We start from the raw sequence: 19,264 nt of genomic DNA, 5'->3' as shown, positions 1-19,264 counted from the left end.
CAACCCTTTCCACCAAATAAAGCATGTGTCTAAGTGTAAGATTCAGGTTTATACTTTCAATAACAGTAATTTTGATAAAACGGTTTGCTTAGCAGATACTGAATGACCAAAGTAGTGATTTTTACATTGCAAATATAATTTTTAAAGCCATTATCATTTACATGGTTTCCTTCCTTTCCTCTTCAGTGCCGGATGAGGTAGGTTTGTAGTCACCATCTTCTACATCGTCTTCAGATAAATTCAGATGGTAATTCTTTTATTTCTGTCCTGCCAATTCCAATGACAAATTATGCTGACCAAAATAGAATTTTGCCTGTGATAATGTTAATTAAAAGATGAATTGTGAATGAGGTGAACAATGACACCCAGTACTTGGTGGATTGATAAGACATAGTTCACTAAGCAAGATATTATTCAGAACAAAAGAGCACACGGTAATCTGCAAACACAGGTTATTTTAGGATTTTGGTTCAGAATTAGAGTATTAAAAATACTATCTGACAAACTGTAGGCGATTCTTTGTTCCTTGGAGGCACTAATGCTATAATATCAGCCCTTTTAGCAATAAATCAGAATAAGCTGATTTCTTTTCCTTGCTTTTTCTTTGCATGATCTTTCTTAGATTATAGGTGTATAACATTCTAAACATGATGTCAAGAAAAAGGATTAAAAAAAGATACTGAAAGCAGAGCATATTGCATAGTAGCAGTGAACAGGAGACATAATGGAAAGCATAAAGATACTGTGGCCATATTCCTGTCTGGTGAATGCTCTCCGCGAGTCTAGCAAAGGCAGTTACATAACTGATTTTTATTGCATTAGGCAACAGCAATATTGCTAAGCAAACCGATCTGCAGAATTAGAAAGCTCCTTCCACAGTGGAAATGAAGAAAAAAGTCGGAGGAAGGGTTCTCACTTAACCCCGTAACAGGGCAGGGCAAGAGGGTGTGCATCTTCATTAATGGATCATGTCAGGGTGACAACATGATTTATTCTCATCACGCAGCATCTTAGAAAAAATACAGTGCAAACTCCATCCGTGATAATTTTGTTGCTTTCTGCAGTGTAACGTGTCAGCAGTCTAGAGCTCAAGCTGGTAAGTTAAAATGCCAGCCTCTGAAAGAGATTTAACGGGAGCTAAGATAATAGCCAGTAATGAGTTGTACAGGGGGAAAAAAATTAACAAGGGACCAGAGGGAAAAAAATACACACAGAGAAAAGTGCCTGACCTCATCTGTTTTCACTGTAAATTCAGAACACTGCTAGTGTATATTTAGGCATAGCGGTTAATACAGAGAGGTCTATGAGCTGGTACCAAGAAAGCCTATGTTTGTGGCGCATGGGTGGTCAGCTTTGACACCTAGGAAGGTGCAGGCACCGCTTGAAACTTTTGCTGTAGCTAACGCCCTTCCCCCCTGCTTATTCACTGATGCCGATGAACGTACAGGCTGATGTTGCAACCTTCCCCTTAGCAGGCCTTGCTTTCGTGTGGTTGACTATTTTTCAAGCTTGAACAAACGTACTTAATTATCCTTGAGGCTTCTGCCTCTGGTGTTTGCGTGCCAAACGAAGGGATAGGAAGGAGGGTATACAAACAGATAGCCGCCCATACGAAGTATAATTGTATACGCTATGCTGCCGTAGGACCAGACTTTTAAAACCCCTGTGTGAAAAAAGAGCAGTCATGGTATTTAGCATCAACTGCAGCGCAAGAAAGTGCATTGTCAAAGTTCAGAGACCTAAACCTGTCATAATGGGTGTAGGATATGGCGAAGTAGGTAGGCTAAGAAGTGCTGCTGCGGCAGAAGAGGACCTACTGAGCCACGACCACTTCGGTGGCTGGGTTGCGGGAGTCCGGGTCTTGAGGAGAAGGAGAGATCTTGCTTTTCCATATTCGCAGCACTAGGTGGCAATACGCTGCACAGGCATGGCAGTGCAGAAGTCCTCTGCTGCTGCTTCCACTCCAGGCCCTCGCCAGCTCCCACTCGCTCCAGTCTGCAACCGGAAGGGTGTGGGCGGTGGGACTGGAGGAGCCATGCGACTTCAGATTTTTTTTTTCTCTCAAATCAGCCTTTAACTGCTTAGTGACTGGTACTTAGGAAAATCCAAGACATTTTTTGAATGAGTCAGGTGTTAGAAGATGAGAAATGTGCTGTGAAATGCGTGGGGGCCATGGATAGGGCCTTGGGTGGTAGGAGAGGCAGGAGAGGGAGAGAAGCAGGAGTGGCCAAGGAGTCGCCGCAGAGGTGGACAGCAGGAGGAGCGCAGCTACAGTCATCCTTTGGCAGAAGAAACTGGAGCAACCTCCTCTAGCAAGGCCCCTGCCTACAGCACCGCAGAGGAGCTTCTGGGTGTCATGAACAGCTGGACGCCATGATGGTGACGCTCAGCAATGTTGCTTGTTCTCGGCTGATAGAGATGAGAACTGATACTGAACCTCTGGAGGAAGAGTTCTTGGTCCCGTCTGAAACCACGTTCATGTGCAGTTACGCAGGGGATGCACAGAGGAAATGGGAACGTACAGCCCACAAGCAAAGGCAGGGTGGATGAAAGATTTATCTGGGAATATGAAAATGCTTTGAACAAGTGAACTAACTCTTCTTCTTTTCCCCTTCACTCGCACGACGGAGCAATTTTAAATTAGAACAGGTTGTAACAGATTTAATTTAGATCACCATGGTGCCTAGTGTAATGGTACAGCGTTTTCTAGTTTATCTTTGTCCCTGATTTTAAAGGGCTAAACAGTTTTTGAATTGTGAATTTGTTATAGAATGTATGCTGCTAGACAGCCCTAACCAATTAGAAATTTTTTTACTGCATTATGATTAATTTTGTTAGGTAAAACTACTGAAATACAACTGAAGGTAGGAATAAAAAGCATTTAAGTGCTGTACAGCCATGATTTACTCTTCAGAGATGCATTTAACGCTGTCTCCAGCAGAACAGCTTCATCCATTTTCCAAACATTCATTTGTTTATTTCAAGATTAGTCTCAGTTATAAACAGACATTAAATCACCTCCAGGCCCTAATACATTGTAATGAAGTATTGTAAACCATGTAGTATGTTGGTTTAAACAATGTAATCAGAGAGCAACAAAACCATTTTCTCCTGGTTCTTGCTGGCTCCCTGACTTCTTCTGTCTGTTCAAAGAAAAGTTCTTTCTAGTCTGTAAATGTCAAGGTCATTCAGAGGTCAAGTTTGTCCTTTTGAGCCGTGGTTCCTTTCAGGTTATTGGCTTTGTTTTATTACTGAAAGGAACCATCCATTTTGGCATATAGAGCAAAGAAGTCATGTAATCCTATTAAATACAAAACCAACATGTACAAATAATGGTGAGGGTTTGACAATCGCACAAAAGCCCCCTTTTTCTGCCCACGGTTAAGCCTGCGCTGAGTAATTAATGGTCCTTCTATGAGCCTGTCTACACTGGGAAAACTGCCTAACTAGTTTTCAAAACACTTGCTCGAAAACTGGTTACAAGCACAGCCGAGAGCCCCTTTTAGGCAAGCTGGCGTCTTTCTACTCCGATGCTCAGGAATGGGAGGGGGACGGAAGCGGCTACCTGTCGCCTTCCATCTCGGAGCAGAAAACGGCACAGAAGGAGACAGACACAATCCTAGGCAGAGGATCCTTGGAAGCAGAGAGACCTGAATTAACAAGTTAGAAGGAGGGAAGCATCTGTAGAGAGTTAAGGATAAAAGGAGGTACTTTAAGTTATTAGGAAATAAACTTGCTTTGTTGGCAGTAGAGAGAAGAAGTGGAAAGCTGGGCACGAAATCTAGCTCATAAAAAATTAACTACAAGTATCTCACCCATTTCCTTACGAAGAATGTTTATGCATAGCGCAAGGTCAGTAGAAGCAAAAATTAGGAAGAGGAAAGAAGGTATAATCAGAGGTTAAAATGGAGCAAAGAAAGTGTAGGATAACTTAAAGGAAACTGTCCTCACAGTGGTATCTACACAGAGGTAACTGAGGGAAAATGCTGAGGATTTTCGTGTTCAATTAATTATGATCAGATGTAAACTATGGGCTTGCAGCGCTGTCAGTTCTACTTGTCACTTTTTTGAGGACAGTCAACTACAGTACGTGAAAACTACTGAAGCTGTGCAAAACCCAGTTTTCATAAACAACATTCATAACATGATTTTCACATCCCTCAGACAAGCATATAGGTTATCACAATCTTAAAATCTCTGTCTGCTGGCAAGGCAAGACATTACCATCCCAGAGTGTATGCAAGCATATGAACCAACTGGATCTATTACTAATAAAAAGAGATGAGCTGATTGAGAGTGCAGATAGCGATTGCAGATAAGATGGAGAACTGCATGAAACGTAGGCAGAAACTGCAGAAGTGAACACCAAACCAGACATACAATTGAAAATAATAAACATTACAGAAGTGGAAATGGGAAGCAGAGAAATCTACATTACCCAGATTGTAAAACAAGCCTTACAGAAAGCCAGACAGTAAAAGTTTCCAGCCTATCATATTGCAAGGTCAGATAGACAACAAAGATGCTCGGAGTTTAATTGTGGAACAGGTCCAAGATCTTCAGATAGCCTTGTAATAGGAAGGGAAAAACACTGGCACACCGCTAGGGAAGGACCTCCACGCAGGACTGATCCTTAAACACAGACTCAAGAGGTTTTTGGCAGACACTTCAGTGAGAACGGCCTCTAATGGTGCAGTCTTAAAACAAGTCTGGAAGAAGCCTCGCTCAACATTGGGTTCGCTCCCTGGGTTGAGCATATTTTAAGAAGGCCACAGGTTCAGTATGAATAATTAGGGCTGAATTTATTTTTTTTGTCCTCCTTTGTTCCCAGCGCATTGCTCAAGTAGTGCAAAGAAAGTGAAATACACCCACAACTCCCCATCTGGGGATTTCCTCAACTGATACACGATCGATGTATAATTAGCTCCTTTGCCTCTCTCTGGGGTGCAGAGGAATTATCAGTGTCTCAATCTTCAGCTATCACTAGCTGCTAGATTAGTCAGCTGGTGTGAGACTCAAAACAAAAAGCCATGGAGCTGTACCTGTCCTCCCGAGGGGGTTTAGAAGAGATGTTTGCACGATAAGAGGGCATATACTCTGTAAAATATATACCCAGAGAAACACAAATGTATGCCTTGTCATTGTTAGAATTTCTGAATAAAATGAAATGGATTCTGCAGACCAACACATCAACTAAAGAAAAAGTCGACTTGAGAAACATCTTTTCCCTCCCTAGATGTGACTCCTCGTATTTCTTCAAGCTTTTCTAGCAAGCTGGTAATGCCGTGGGTACCACAGACTAAGAGATGAACCTTCCAGTCCCTGGGTTATCCAGTCATCACTGGTGGGTTCCCAGGGAGCTCTCAGGTACGGGAGGACAAGTTGGTACTACACATGGCTAGAAGAAAACTTTGGAGGCTTCTATAGGAAAATTTCACACTTTAGTGACCCAGAAGAGAGTCTTTTTTCCCCCCCTCTGAAAATAATCTCATTCCCACTTTGCACTATTAGCGTTTTTCTCAACAGAATGGACCCAAAAGTCTGAGACCTTCAGTCTCACAGACCTAAGCTTGTGTCTGGAGCACCACACAGAGATTGTTTTGGGGACCCTCTGTTTAATTTCCCAACTCCCCTATCTGTTTGGAGAGTCACAGGACATTTAAATGGAATGGAAGTAGTTTCTTCATCTTTAGAAGCAAAATTTGTCCATCAGAAAGCATACTAAAAGACTTCACGTATTTACATATCCCTGGATTTGCTTCTCATCTGCTGCCCTTCAGCTGCTGTTGGCAAAACTGCCACAGCTGTAGAGCAAATTGTTTTTCTCTACTATTAATTTTGTTAACCTGCTTTATAGGGGTCCCTTGCAGTTCCCTGTCTCACTGCAGCTGTACAGTAATTCCATCGCATTTTCTGCTTTCTGTTTTTCAGTGCAGCTCTCACCTTCTCAAGTGTTTTGGGGCCACCAAACAAAAACACTGACACAGAAATGTAAATGTGCTTGTCTTCTACTGTAAGTGCATTTCCATCCCTATAAAAATGTGAAACAATACAGCTTATTTCAATTTGACGATATAAAGTGCCTTACATCACAGTAAACAGAATATACTATATATATAGGATATATAATATGAGTCTAGCCATGTTAGTTAATAGTATTTTTTAAATCATGACAGCTGTATCCTTACAGCTTAAAGGCATATCTGCCCACTGTCACATATGTGAGAAACAAATAAGTAAGACACAGCGAGACCTAGAAGTGACTGGTGTATATGACTACAAAAGACTTGTATAAAAATTCAGGTTACATTTCTGAATGGGAAAGTTCAGAGCAGAAGATGTGGATGGTTGTTTTCTTTTAAACTCCTTCAACAAACCCTACACAGAGTACATTCAACTCTGCATAAAATCAGCAAAATCATTTGCTTCTGTGCTGAGGAATATGAAATAGAAGACTGAGAAACTGCTGAAAGAAGGGTGATACGATGACTGGGATAGGTCTGATCAGAGATGGCCGCCTGAGCAATTTCCACACAGTATGTGGTGTGCTATTGCCAATATCATATCCACTTCTGACGGACAAAATCCTGAAAAAATAATACTGCTGCCATTGCACTGAAATTCACTACATACACTGGAAAACTTTAATCTTGATTTCAGTCACCAGTGTGGACTTGGACGTGTTACACATTGTGGTAGGGAACCACACTGACTTAATCATATCTGTATTTAGATATTGTCCTTCCGTTACAGAAAATTATTTAGATTAACTGCAACTTAAAGTTAAGATGCCAGGCTTCCTTCTACTCTCATCGCACATCTTTTCTATAACTGTTTACCTTTTACCTTTAGAACATTTTTGTATACAGTCAGCTCCATTTTTCCTTTCTGTACGCAAAAGCATGGTTTCTCTCATTCAGCAAACACCTTAGAAATTAGGACATCTCTGTGTAACAAGCCATCCTAAAGCGTCTTTTTGTATATGTCAATTTTACCACGTAACAGATTTTTAAAGCCAAGATAAAACAATTCACAAAGGTTGGTGGGGGCATTCAACAGAAGTCGTAGGAGACGCTACCTTAAATCTGTCACTGTGTTTCACTGGATTTCAAGTTGATGGTGTCTCTGTAAAGGCAGTTTCCATTCAATACTGTAATTGAATTGAATCTTTGTCTGCAAACAGGACTGTGTATTTCTTTGCGGTAGTACAACAGCAGGACATTTAGAATAAGGTGTGTTTCTTCATACAGCAGTTTTCAGCTGTTACCACCGGGAGTGCATACAAAACCAGGAGGATAAAACTTCTTGCATGTCAGTCAAAGCTCCAAACATTTCGAGCTGGGCATAAGACTTACTTGAAAAATACCGGCCTGTCTTTAAGACATAACAAAGTGCAAAGACTTGGGAGACTTGGTTTCATACTTTACCTCTGCAGCTACTTTCCTGGATGATGTTGGACCACCTCTGTTCCCTACTTTAGCCATCTGTAAAATGGGGACAGCATCACTGGCCCCTGATTGCAAGACCCTCTCAGATCTACATATACAAAAAGCTGTAACAGAGTGAGTGGTTTTAAAGTTTAAAATAGCTCAAACCACACCATCAACTTAAAAATCTGGAAATTATTCAAAACATAAAAAGATGAGATTTTCACTGATGTTCATTTTATAAAGATACATGAGTTTTATATGTTTATTCATTCATAATTTATGAACGGATGTAATATAATTTATATAATATCTATAAATTATGCACATTTGTAAATTTATAAATACATATGTCAGTGTATTTTATAAAAACATTTCCTCTTCTCCAGCATGTGAAAAAGCCACACAAACTGGAGCGTTGCTCACTAGGACGTGATCCCACAAGATGGTCCGTGTCACTGTAGCTCTTGCGCACACATGTACATGCCCACAGATTATTCCTGACAGCACGATAGAATAAGCGACTCTTCCAAGAGGAACGGGAACTGACACGAACCAAATGAAGCAAGAACGTCCCCTTTAAAACTCCCAATGTCTCTAGTTCATTTTCCTCTCTAGGGCTCGCACACGGTTGCAAAACAGTAATAGTGTCATTGAAAAAAAATCTCCGAGTCATCACTATTTCTAACTTGCCTATCTGTAACTTCTTTACCAAAACATTCCTAAGGACTTTACAGGCTTTAATTTGTTTCAGAGCATCCCTGCGAAGCGGCATCATATCTCCTGTGTGCCCAATGGCAGGGAGACGCAGGAAGGTCAAGGCCGGGTCCTGCCGAGAGCTGCCCCGAGGAGCCCCCATCCAGCAGCGCCCAGCTCCATCAGTACCAGGCCGGAGCCCCAGGGGCTCGGCAGCTCCCGCAGGCTGTGCCGGAGGAGCCGCTCAGCAACTGACTCATAGACGGGCGGCTCTAAGCTTTGTTAAGAAGTTCCCGAGGTTCAAGTTGAGAGAAAACTACTGCTTGTGGACTTCCAGAGCTGACTGTGGTGCAAACAGCTGTGCAGGTTCACTTTTCCTTTTTTTTTGGTCCACTGCCTGGACCGACCTTCTTAAAGAGCATCTTATCTGCTAGGTGAGATAGCAGCCATGGCTTCGTGACAATTAAAGGCAATTTAAACTGGTACGGCTCCAAATCCCGCTCTTGGGCACACAACCCTGCCTCCTTTTCTGCTACTCATCTGGCTGACTCAGTGAAGCAATTCAGGGGAAAAATTACACAGGGTTTCTGCCAGCACTGGGAGGTGATCTGGCTCACCGGGGAAGCGGTGAGTGTCAGCGATGGGTGCAAACAGGAGGCAAAACCAAGCAGCTGGAGGCAGCAACTTGCAGAGGGGACAGCAGGACCTTAGCCATCGCAATTTACTTTGGTTTTAGCCTTCATGGAAAGAGACCCAGCAGGCAGGGCTTTCACCAGCAGTCTGAGTGACAGCAGCATGCTTTCATACTCTTCTTTCCTCAGCACGTTTTCTGCACCATTCCTTATGCTGTGCAATCAGCAAACCGATCTGGCTGAAAGTGAAGAAGAAAAAAAAAATTACTTCCAGTATTAGTTTTCAAATGGCGGCAGCGCAGTCTGAGATCAGATTAGGCTGCCGGTGAAATCCGTGACTTCAGCTCACGTCTGGGATCAGAGCAGCCGCTTCACTGGACAAGAGGCAACTGGGACCAGCAAGGCTGGGATGCTGCTTGTCTGCCGCAGGCCTGCGCTTCACCCGGGCGGCAGAAGCGGCCAAAGGAAAGTACACAGGAGTTCGCAGTAGCTGGGGTCCTGATGCATTTCGACTAAAAATTATCCAGCTCCATTTCAACCTTGGCCATTTTTCCTAACTTGCAACAGATGAGGTAAGAAGTGACACCAAAGAGCGCAAGCTGTTTTATCCTGGAAGCTCTCGATGTCCTGAGCTTCCCGGGGAGAGGACCTAAGAGGGAGAAACACCATACTTGAACATACATGAAGGCAAGGAGCACCAAGGCGAGAGCGGGGTTGCTAACATTACCTTCAAACAAAGCAGCGATAGAGTTTCTTGAGCACAGGGATAGCCGGATCAATCTCTGAGCAAGCCCATCGCCAACCGTCATTGATTTTTCCTGTGTTCAGGTATGTGGGATGCTGTGGCTACTTCCCTGATGATGCACAGGGAATGTGATCCCAGAAAACACACGTTTGGCTTTTTAAACTTTTCTGACCCTCCTAGTGTCGCTCCTGTAAGGCCCCAGTGTTTCTTATTTATCTAACAGGAAGGAGACAAAAGTAAATGACTGACTAAATCCAAGGGATTCAGATGATACCAAACTAATTTAGAAGGGAAAGAACCAGCAATGTCATGCTGGAAAACTCACAAATGGAAATGAAAAATCAAGTTCACACATTTAACTGGGAGGTGATCAGTAATTACTCCAGAACAACTGATAGCAGAGGGCATATTTGCCATTTCTTGAAATCTCCATAATGACTTTTTTTTTTCCTGGAAAACAAACTTTAGCTAAGCAGATTGTAATCTCAATTACCAATACTATGATCCACATTATGCAGGATGTCAGATTCTGAGACCGAACTAGCTTTTAATCCTAAATCCTATATCAGTACACTATACGGCTCAAAACCTCCATATTAAAGCAAAACTTAGCCTGTCATTGGTTTTGTCCAACCAGCTTGGATAATTAAGGTCTGTTTACTGTTTTTTTTTTTTTAAGATAACATCCACAATTCAAAATTCAATCTGGAAACAGGCATCCAAAACTGAGAAACTGGATGGACATCCGTATTTTGGCTGCTGTGACTTTGACCAGTAAGATACTTGCATAAACGCGATTCATTAAGGAGTCTGAAGGGGGTTTACTTTAATGACTCCAGCTGTTGAACAAAGGTATGTTGCCTTCTACCACAGTCATACTATGTTTGCTTCAGCGTCGTCTTTCTTGGAAAGCCCACAAATTCAAGGCAAAGCCTCCTAATAAAAACGAAGGCGTTTGGGAAGATAATGACACAGCAATCCTGTGTGGGAAAGGAACGAACCAGGAGGATGATCACAGACCTCTGTCACTTCTAAACTTCTCTAATTCTTTCATTTCTAAAGCAGCCCCGCTTAGAAAAAATTAAAATTCATTAATCTCTATCCAAAATCTGACAGAGCGATGGCAGGTACCATAAGACGTTTGCTGCTTGTCGGTTGTTTGCAAGTGGTGGGAGGTTTGGGGAGGCAGCTGAGCCACCCCGCCAGCTTGCTGCTGCTGGCAGCGGGCCCTTCCCGGCCCCGCAGCTCCCCTTGTGCTGCCCCTGGCACCCAGCTGACCTCTCCGGGAGCTCACCAAAATGGCAGGAGATTAACACAGAGAGAGAGGGAACGGTCTTCTGGCTCGGTGAGCTGACCCAGCCCGGCGGGGCAAGCCAGCGGACAGGGAAGAGAGAACAAGGCCTCCCTCTCCCGACAGCAGCCAGCGGGCGGCTGGGCTGGCCAGGACCTCACCCCAGCTCCAGGGCTCCCAGCACTCCCCCACTTGCCAGTTATCACTGCCGAAATGTTGTTCAGCAAAATCATGACAAGCCCGTAGAATTATTCTGAGGTTGAATACTGTAAATAGTAATATGATTTGTTATTCAAAACCGGGAAGCTTGATACTCAAATCCTTGAAGATTAGAAGAAGGATCAGGAAAACTGAGAACATAAACGAAGGCTTCATGCTTTTGATGGAGACCAATTCATAAATGGCAGGATAAGTACAAAGAATGCAGTCTGGCTGTAGCCAGCCCCCCCCAGTTTTCTTGAAATGTTGTCCAAAGCTAATAAATTAGTTTACTTCATTCAGAAGAGCGTTGCGTAGCTAAACTCATTACGGCAGAGTAAGACGGGTCAAGTTTATAGTATGTCAGAAGGCTGCTCGATAATGATTCTTTGTTCAAATTCAAATTATACATTTACTTCTATTTCGAGAGTTACAGCACAAACCTCCACGTTTCGGGTAAATGAAGTAGCACCTAGCCGATTCAATATAGATTTGTTTGTATTGATTCGTTGAACAAGTTGAGACGCCGAGACAAACCTAGAAAGACTGTGTTAAATTCCATTGCTTATTTTCAAAGGTCATTTTGGAAATCACAAGTAATAGGGGCTATTCTGGGTTTCAGACTAGACACAAAAAACAAACAGAGGCAAGGCACATGTTGAGTTGTGGTTTTAATTCTATTTTCAACATAGTTTATATGACTTAGGACTCCAGCAAGCAAACAAGCCAACCATTGAATCCAAAACTCAGCATAGATTTTGCATAGCTCAGCACAGAGAAGTTACAATATCTGAATGGTATTTTTCACTTAAGTAAAAATAAAATTAGAAAATGACTAGCTGGCTGGGGGAAAAAAAAAAAAAAGAACATTTCTCTCAACATTTTAAACAACTGAGACCTTTGCGTATAGTACAAAGGAGTTTAATAGCCAATGGGTGATATCATACTTTTTCACTCTTGCTCTAATCTACACGGTAAATCAAAACAATCTCATAAAAGGCTAAATTATTAAGAACAGTGGTCCAATGGAAGTGTCATGCAACCAGGAAACCAGGATGACCATAAAAAGAAAATGAGGCTGCTGGTAACCATTATAATGTAAGGCTGAATCACAAACGCTAACACCAAAGACCTTTCTCTGTTCCAGTATAAACCTTGAGAGTTCTCTCTTTCTTTCCTCTCTGAAGGCAGAAGTAGGCCCTATAACCACCCCCGTTTCAGTTTCTCTCTTCCCAGCTACGGTTTCTTACAGTAACTTGTCCGTCATTGTCCAGGAGCTTAAACAGAGCACTGCATAAGCCGTATGCATCACATATCTGTCCCTAAGATGCAAAATCCTTCCCTGCAAGGGAACGTTTTGGTGCAATCTAATGCAAATCCTGAGCTCAAGGGAGGCAGGACCAATGAGGTATTTCACGAAAACATTTCTGCAGGATTTAAAAAAAAGAAAAAAAAATTATAATTTAAGACTAGCAGCGTCAAAGATCAGTGACCACAGGAGCAAATTCCTACAAGGCTCGCTGTATCAGAGAATTAACTTCCAAATCAGCCCAAAGCGCAGGAGCCTCCCTGGGGCCGGAGGCACCTTCCCCGCAGAGGGCAGAGCTCCCCGGTGAGAGAGCGCCTCCACCCCCCGCCACCTTCCTCCGCCGCCGCCCCGGCGCTGGGGGAGGCCCGGCCGCGGCCCCCGATCCCCCCCGGCCCGTCCCCGACACGGCTGCCCGGCCCCGCAGGACACCCCCCGGCGGCGGGGGAGACCCCCCTCCTGCCCTCCCTCAGCCCCACGGCGCCAGGGAGACTCCCCCCCCCCAGCCCCCCGGCGGCGGGGAGACCCCCCCTCCTTCCCTCCCTCAGCTCCGCGGCGGCGGGGAGACCCCCCGGCGGCGGGACCCCCCAGCCCCAGGGCTGGCGCGGTGCCGGCCCGCGGCGCCGCTGTCACCCCCCGGCGCCGCCGCCCGGGCGGGAGCGGGAGCGGGAGCCGGCCCCGGCCCCACCGCCCTGCGGCATGCGGCGGCGGCGGCGGGAGCCCGCGGCACCCCCTCGCCCGCCGACCCGCGGGCCCCGGCCGCGCCGCGCCGCGCCGGCGGGAGCCGCTGACAGGTCGCCGCCGGTGGCCCCGGCACCTGCGCTGCGCTCGCCGCCCTGAGAGGAGGGGCTGCCGGCCAGCCCGCGGCGCGGCGGGGCGGCAGGCGGGAGGCGGCGGCGGCGCACGGCCGGCGGCGGGCCCCCGGGGGCGGCGGGCGCCCCTCGCCCTCGCCCCGCCGCGGGGCCGGGCGGCCGCGGCCGCGGCGCCGCCGACACCTTACTTCCTGCTTCGCTACCCAGGGCCAGACCCATCGCGGCGGAGGGATCCCGCCGCCTCCCGCAGCCTCCTCCCCCTTCTGCTTCTGCTTTCCCCCCCGCTCCCTCTCCCCCGCTCCCCTCTCCCTTCTGCAAGAGAATAATTTGACAGCGATTTGCTGACACCGGGATTTTCTTTTTTTCTCTCTCTCTCTCTTTTTTTTTTTTTTTTTTTTTGCATCACGGACTCGGCACAAGGCAGCGCGGCGGGCGGGGGAGGCCGTGCCGGAGGTAAGTGCCGGTGCCCGGAGCCTCCCCCGGCGCGGGGCGGGGGGGCGCGGCGGCCCCCGCCCCGCTCCGCTCCATGTGCCGCCGCCGGGGTGGGTGCCCGCCAGCGGGGCCGGGGCCGGGCCGGGGGGAGTATGTTTCCTGGCGGAGCGATATTTGTTTACAGGATGAGCGCCGTACTGTAAGTGAAGTAGGACCGAGCCCGGGCAGCTCTGTAATAAATTAATATCGCAATTGCTCCCTCCTCGCCGACAGCGACGCGAGCCCCGCGCCCGGCCCCGCCGCTCCCCGCGCCCGGCCCCCGCGCCTGCACTTGTTGCAGACTTCACGCCAGGTAGGCGAATGCTTCGCAAGTTTCATTTTTGCACGAGCTGGGGCTGCGCTGGGGGGGGGGGGGGGGGGGGGAAGGAAGGGAAAAAAAAAAAAAAGTTTGCAGTTTGCAGTTCGCTTTCGCTCTGCAGCGCCGAGTAGGCGAGGCCCTGCCTGCTGCCTCCTCCTCCTCCTCCTCACCGATCGCCGCTCCCCGCCGGCCGCGGGCAGGGCGGGGGGCGCCCGGGGCGGCGGGAGCGGGCGGGGGGCGGGCGCGGCGGCGGGGCGCTGCCCCGTACCTGCCCGGCGCGGGGGGGAGCGGGCCGGTCCCGGGGCGCCCTGCCCTGCCCGGCCGTGCCGTGCCGTGCCGTGCCGTGCCGGCGCGGCGAGGGGAGGGGAGGCGGGGGAGGCCGCGGAAGTTGTCCCAGCGGCGGCAGCCCGCACGGCCCACCAACACGCGTGGCCGGCCCACCCGCGACCCCCCGCCCTCGGCGCCGCCCGGGTATCAGCCGTGGCGACGAGGCGGTGCGGGGCTGGGCGCTGGCGCCCTTGGCCGCGGCCGGGTGGCAGCGCCGGGTGCGAACAACTTCTGCAGAAACGTGGATTGGTGCCGCTTTTCCGCGGGCGAGGAATGCGCGGCGGGTCGGGCGCTGCCGGGCGCAGAGGCGCTTCGTTTTTCCGGCCCCTCAAAATGGGGGGGGGGGGGGGGGGGGGGGGGGAACGAACAAAAACTCTTCGCCAGATGTTTAAATACCAGAGAGGTGATTTGCAAGTAAAATTAATTGGCAGTTAACCAGTTAATAAATGGATAATGCCTACTCATCCTTCTGCTGACTTTACAGAGCGGTTTTCGCATCTGCCAGTCAACTAGCCGGGCTTGACTATTCGAGATGTCAGCTTAGCGGGGTTACTGCCTTTGCCCAGTAAAACGTGACCTGGACTTGCTGTCCCAGTGCGTCAGCACTGGTCGTGATTCCAGTAGTTACTGGTGAGGTTCATAGATTTTTACGGAGTAATATGATAGCAGCAAAATAAATATGATGACCCATAACTAAACTATTGTATGGAAAGCGTTGCAAAGCGCTTAACTGCATGATTAATGATTTAAGCAGGTAATCTCACTAGGGCTGAAGTTTTACATCGTTGACAGCTGTAATTTTGCTGTAAGTGTCTAATGGGAAGAGGGGAGAGTTCACCTGGCAGGCTGGGGCCTGGCCTGCCGGGCTGCCCGCCGGGGCCACCCTGCTGCCTGCACCCGTCCTGCCTGCGGCACCGGCCGGCGAGCTCCCGCGGACCTGCCCCTGCCCTTGCCCAGGGTGCAGCGCCGCGACGAAGTCACCCGTCCCTATAATGTCGGCGTATGCATGAACCGTTCCTGCGTGGGGTATATGCGGCTGTTTGCCGTGATCGCTCATCTACTTGGTGGTCTCGTTTGGATGTTACATTGGATCAGACTGGAGCCATTTCCTTAATAAGACGCATCTGTCTAGAAATAACCCATTTCACTTTGTTACCCGCTGAAGTGATGGGGCGTGATGTTCCCTGCTTGGTTGGTATGTTACCTCTTTTTTCTAAGGCTTGTCCAAGGCACATATTTAACAACAAAAATGCTGCTTCATCGATGCTCCGTGCATGCATATGCAGCATGGCAGTTAAGCTATGCAGCTTTGCTTAAAACAAATAAATATATTTGTTTAGAATTTCAATAAGTGATTTTTCATATGAAGGCACATGCAAATAACCACGTGGGAGACGACCGCTTGAATTCGAATTGCATGGCAGGCCAAAGAGACAGCTGGAGTATCAGCGCTCCTGCATATGAAGAAAATGTGTTGTACGCGTTTTTCTTCTACAACCAATAGTCTGATACACTTTGGAAAAATTAAAGGCTTAGATATACCCTACTCAAAAGTTTTGGTGCAAATAAACGCTCTTATGATCTGTTGTGCTACCATTGATAAGCAGCTTGTGTTTCTGAAGTTGGGAGTCTCCAACGAGGAACCGAGCAGCGTTGCCGGTGTGGCAGTCAAACCAGTGTATCTTGAAAAGCCAAAAAAGCTCAAATACAAGTAATGCGCTTCGCTGTGGAAGTCGTCCTGAGTGAAGAGCGGAGAATCAGCCTCTCGGTGAAACGATAAGGCCAGAGCTTAATCACTCTGCTATCAACGTATGTCCTGCCATTGGCATCCCTCCCCGGCGGGGAGGGATGGGGCCAGAGGGTAGCTAGGTAGGCAGTCCTGCCTCCGCTGTTTACATCACTCCCGCAAGGGCCAACATGAGCGTAAATAAACCGCAGCGTGACTAACCTCTCTACCTAACGTTGACTCATGTTGTATTTGGATAGGCTGAAAACATCTCCATGTCTTATCCATTTAATGTGCTCAACCTCGACTGCTGATCACGTCTCAGAGGATACACCGGTATGCATTTAAGACCATAAAGCGAGTCCTTGTTTCAGGTCTGTTTCGCTTTTGGATAGTGCTCAAGTAGACTAAGTAGAAAAAAGGAATTCCTAGATTTTAAACTCAAAACTCCGTTAGTTCTGGCCATTTTAGTATTTCCAGTGATATAGTGAGGCTTGCCATTATAAATTGAGCTTGTAACTTGACATCTGTCAGGGAGTATGAGAAAAGCATAAGAGTGGTCTTGTAATGTACTCTAGGTTTCCTAAAGCAGTACGATAATATTTTGCTTGAATATTTTAATCTTATTTTAGTTTTTTGTTTCTTCTAATCAAGTGGGGAATATTGCTTAAAAACTTAGTCAGCAAAGTGTTCGAGAAGTTCCCAATTCTGTAATGGGACAGTAATAAACTAAAGAAGGGCTCTGGGATCTGTAATGTCATCAGGAGCTTCTGGTGCTGGAAGGTTGTGTCTCCTTATGATGTGTCAGAATAACTTTAGAGATAAGGCAGTTTCATTTCAGCTTCCTTAGAAATACATTTTTGTTGTTTTTGTTTTTTTTTTCTCTAAAAAAAGGCAAGTAGTGTTTGATAGATACAAAATAATTGTTGATATGGAAACAATTTGTTTCCTCCCCTTGCGTTTTTTTGGGGGCTGCATAGCTTCCAATGAAAAATTACAATCAAAATTACGTTTTTTCTGTCCCTAAAATTGACGGATCCTTTTGCCTCTCCACCTGTAAGATGTAGGTAGAAGCATCTCTAAATGCGTGTATGAATTCTGCCTGGCGTGGCTGCCAAGTGCTTGGTTATTTGAGTAAGGTGAGCAGCACGAGTGGTCACGCCGACTTCCATGGCACTGCTTAGAAGAGCAGAGTTACCGCGCCTGTGAGTATCATCTGTAGGGCGGCGGGTGAGGGGGCTGCACTCGAAACTAAAAAAGTGAAGGCAGCAAATTCCGTAAGTTTTGCTGCATATGAAGTTATAAAACCTCTTCTTAACTTGTCCAGCTCTGAGAAACCTATTATTGTAATCAATTGCGGGGCTGTGAGGGGAAATCAGACCTTCTAAGATAAAGATAAAAATAGCACATTCAAATATATTTTAAGAAAGGCGGCTCTTCCTTCAAAGAGTAGGTCTGAGTGTGGTTCAAAGAAAGGTAGCAACAATTTTATCAGTTTTCGTTTGGTCTTTAACTCTTTGCTTGAAACCAAACAGATGTAAGAGATCCATTGAATTTGCTTTTGAGCAGCGTGCATTTGTGCGCCAAGTTCTCTTGTAGAGCTTGGAGGAGTATTTCCCCTTAGATCTGGAGATGCCGAGAACGGCTCTTGCACCATCATCTCCTTGCTGCTGCCTTTGCCTGTGTGTCTCTAGGTAGCGCGCGGTCCAGCCCGGCCGGGAGGACGAAGTAGGTAACACGGACGGTCAGCGAGTTGTATTGCTGCTGGTTCTTGTTGGATATTGGTTTCTGCGGGCAGAAGGAAGAGTATTTTTGACAGTGGTTTATTTTCTCTCTTTCTGGCTTGGCTGTGTCGGTCCCTGGTGGTGGTGGGTGCAGGCTCACCTGGTCCTGCTTGAAACAGCAGCAGAAAGAAAAAAGACATTGATTTGTGTGGGGAAAAACTGGAAAATGTGCTCAGGTTACAACCTGCTGCCGCAGAAACTAGAAGGTAAATACATCATTTACGTTACTTTCTTCTCGAGAGGATAATGGTTTGGGGAACCCGGGGCATGCTTTTAATGTATGCCCTATTACCATTTAATAGGGATTTTTCTTTTTTTTTAAAGTTTAAACTGGCTATATTACAGTGGGGATGTTGCAGAGTTTTGGAGGAGTTGTGTAGCGTTGGGTATATTTTGAGGTTCTGAGTGAAATGAGTCTTGTGGTTTCAGCTTACTCTGTAACAAAGAGTAATATGTCTCACACAAACAGCCCACCTAAGTTTTCATAGTTGACTGATGATTTGCTCTGGAAAGACCCAAGATGCCGATATGATGCAGACTCAAAAGGTAGTTGATTTTTTAAAAATTTTCTTTTTGGTTTGTCTTTCTCCAATTTACAGTTCAAATTTTGTTAGAATTTCATGTGAATTGCTGATCTTCAGCTTCCCATCCGCCAGTCAGCTGGGCTGGTGTGGGTAGCTTTCCAGGCCCGTGGCCACAAGTGCTGAGTTTCCCTACCCCACCAATTCGACCTTTCTAAAGCAGCCATCCTGTGCCTTATCACAAATTTTCCCCTGTCTTCTTAGTTCAGCAAGAAAATGGTTGCTGTCTTTCCCCTCCCTCCGCTCATCGGCTGCTCATGGTAAGATTTTTGATAGAGCCTGCATTGTGATATGTCCTTGAAGTGCAGTGCTGCAAGGTTTTGTTTTGCTTTGTCTTTTTTTTTTTTTCTCTTCATGTGTACACTTCATTGTATCTATAGCAAAGCAAAATTGCTGTAGATGGTCTTTTTTGATATTCCTTCTTTTTTTTTTTTTCCCTCCATTTGTCAAAAATCTCATGTTCAGTAATGAGGAAAAGCTCAGACTCAGGTACTAAAACCTCCAGCTAACCCTGGAGTGTAAAGACTGCAAACATATGGATTGGGGAAGGATTGCCCCAGCAAAACAGGTGTAAGTTAAATGTTAAATTATCAGCAGCTCTTTTTTAAAAGGTTCCTGATGGTCAGAGGGTTTTGTTCACACTGTCTGGCTAGAACAAGGCTTACCAGGGCTCTTAAAGAACAGGGTCCATTTGAGGTGCAGAATTTATATCGGGTACCTTCTCTTTAAGTGAATATCAAATCCTAAATAACTTCAGCATGGGACTGTGAAAAAAAGTACCCAACCCTGTGAAGCAAGTGGCTATTAAGTTTAAAATTTGACAATGGCTGAAGTTCCCTGTCTCAAAAAAAAAAAGTCATTTGACTCAGTTGGCCATAAAAGATGCTGTACAGATCCATTTTTGTCTTTGTTCTCCACTCCCCCCCTCACCCCATACACTATTTTCATT

General features: G+C 46.3%; 1 protein-coding gene across 4 annotated transcripts in view; it reads left to right on the top strand.

The window, feature by feature from the left end:
* Positions 1-13,408: 13,408 nt before the first annotated feature.
* Positions 13,409-19,264, top strand: part of TRERF1 (transcriptional regulating factor 1) — a 101,378-nt gene continuing 95,522 nt past the window's right edge. For 3 of the 4 annotated variants that reach the window (XM_082307718.1, XM_082307719.1, XM_082307716.1), the window contains exons 1-2: positions 13,409-13,560; positions 13,724-13,891. The gene's annotated coding sequence lies outside the window, so the exon portion shown is untranslated. The remainder of the gene's footprint in view (positions 13,561-13,723; positions 13,892-19,264) is intronic. The other variant, XM_082307717.1, reaches the window with a different exon arrangement.

The sequence above is a fragment of the Platalea leucorodia genome (genome assembly GCF_965183815.1).
Source record: "Platalea leucorodia genome assembly, chromosome: 3".
Lineage (NCBI taxonomy): Eukaryota > Metazoa > Chordata > Aves > Pelecaniformes > Threskiornithidae > Platalea > Platalea leucorodia.
Note: the sequence above shows the minus strand (reverse complement) of the source record. Positions and strands in the feature narration are given on the sequence as shown.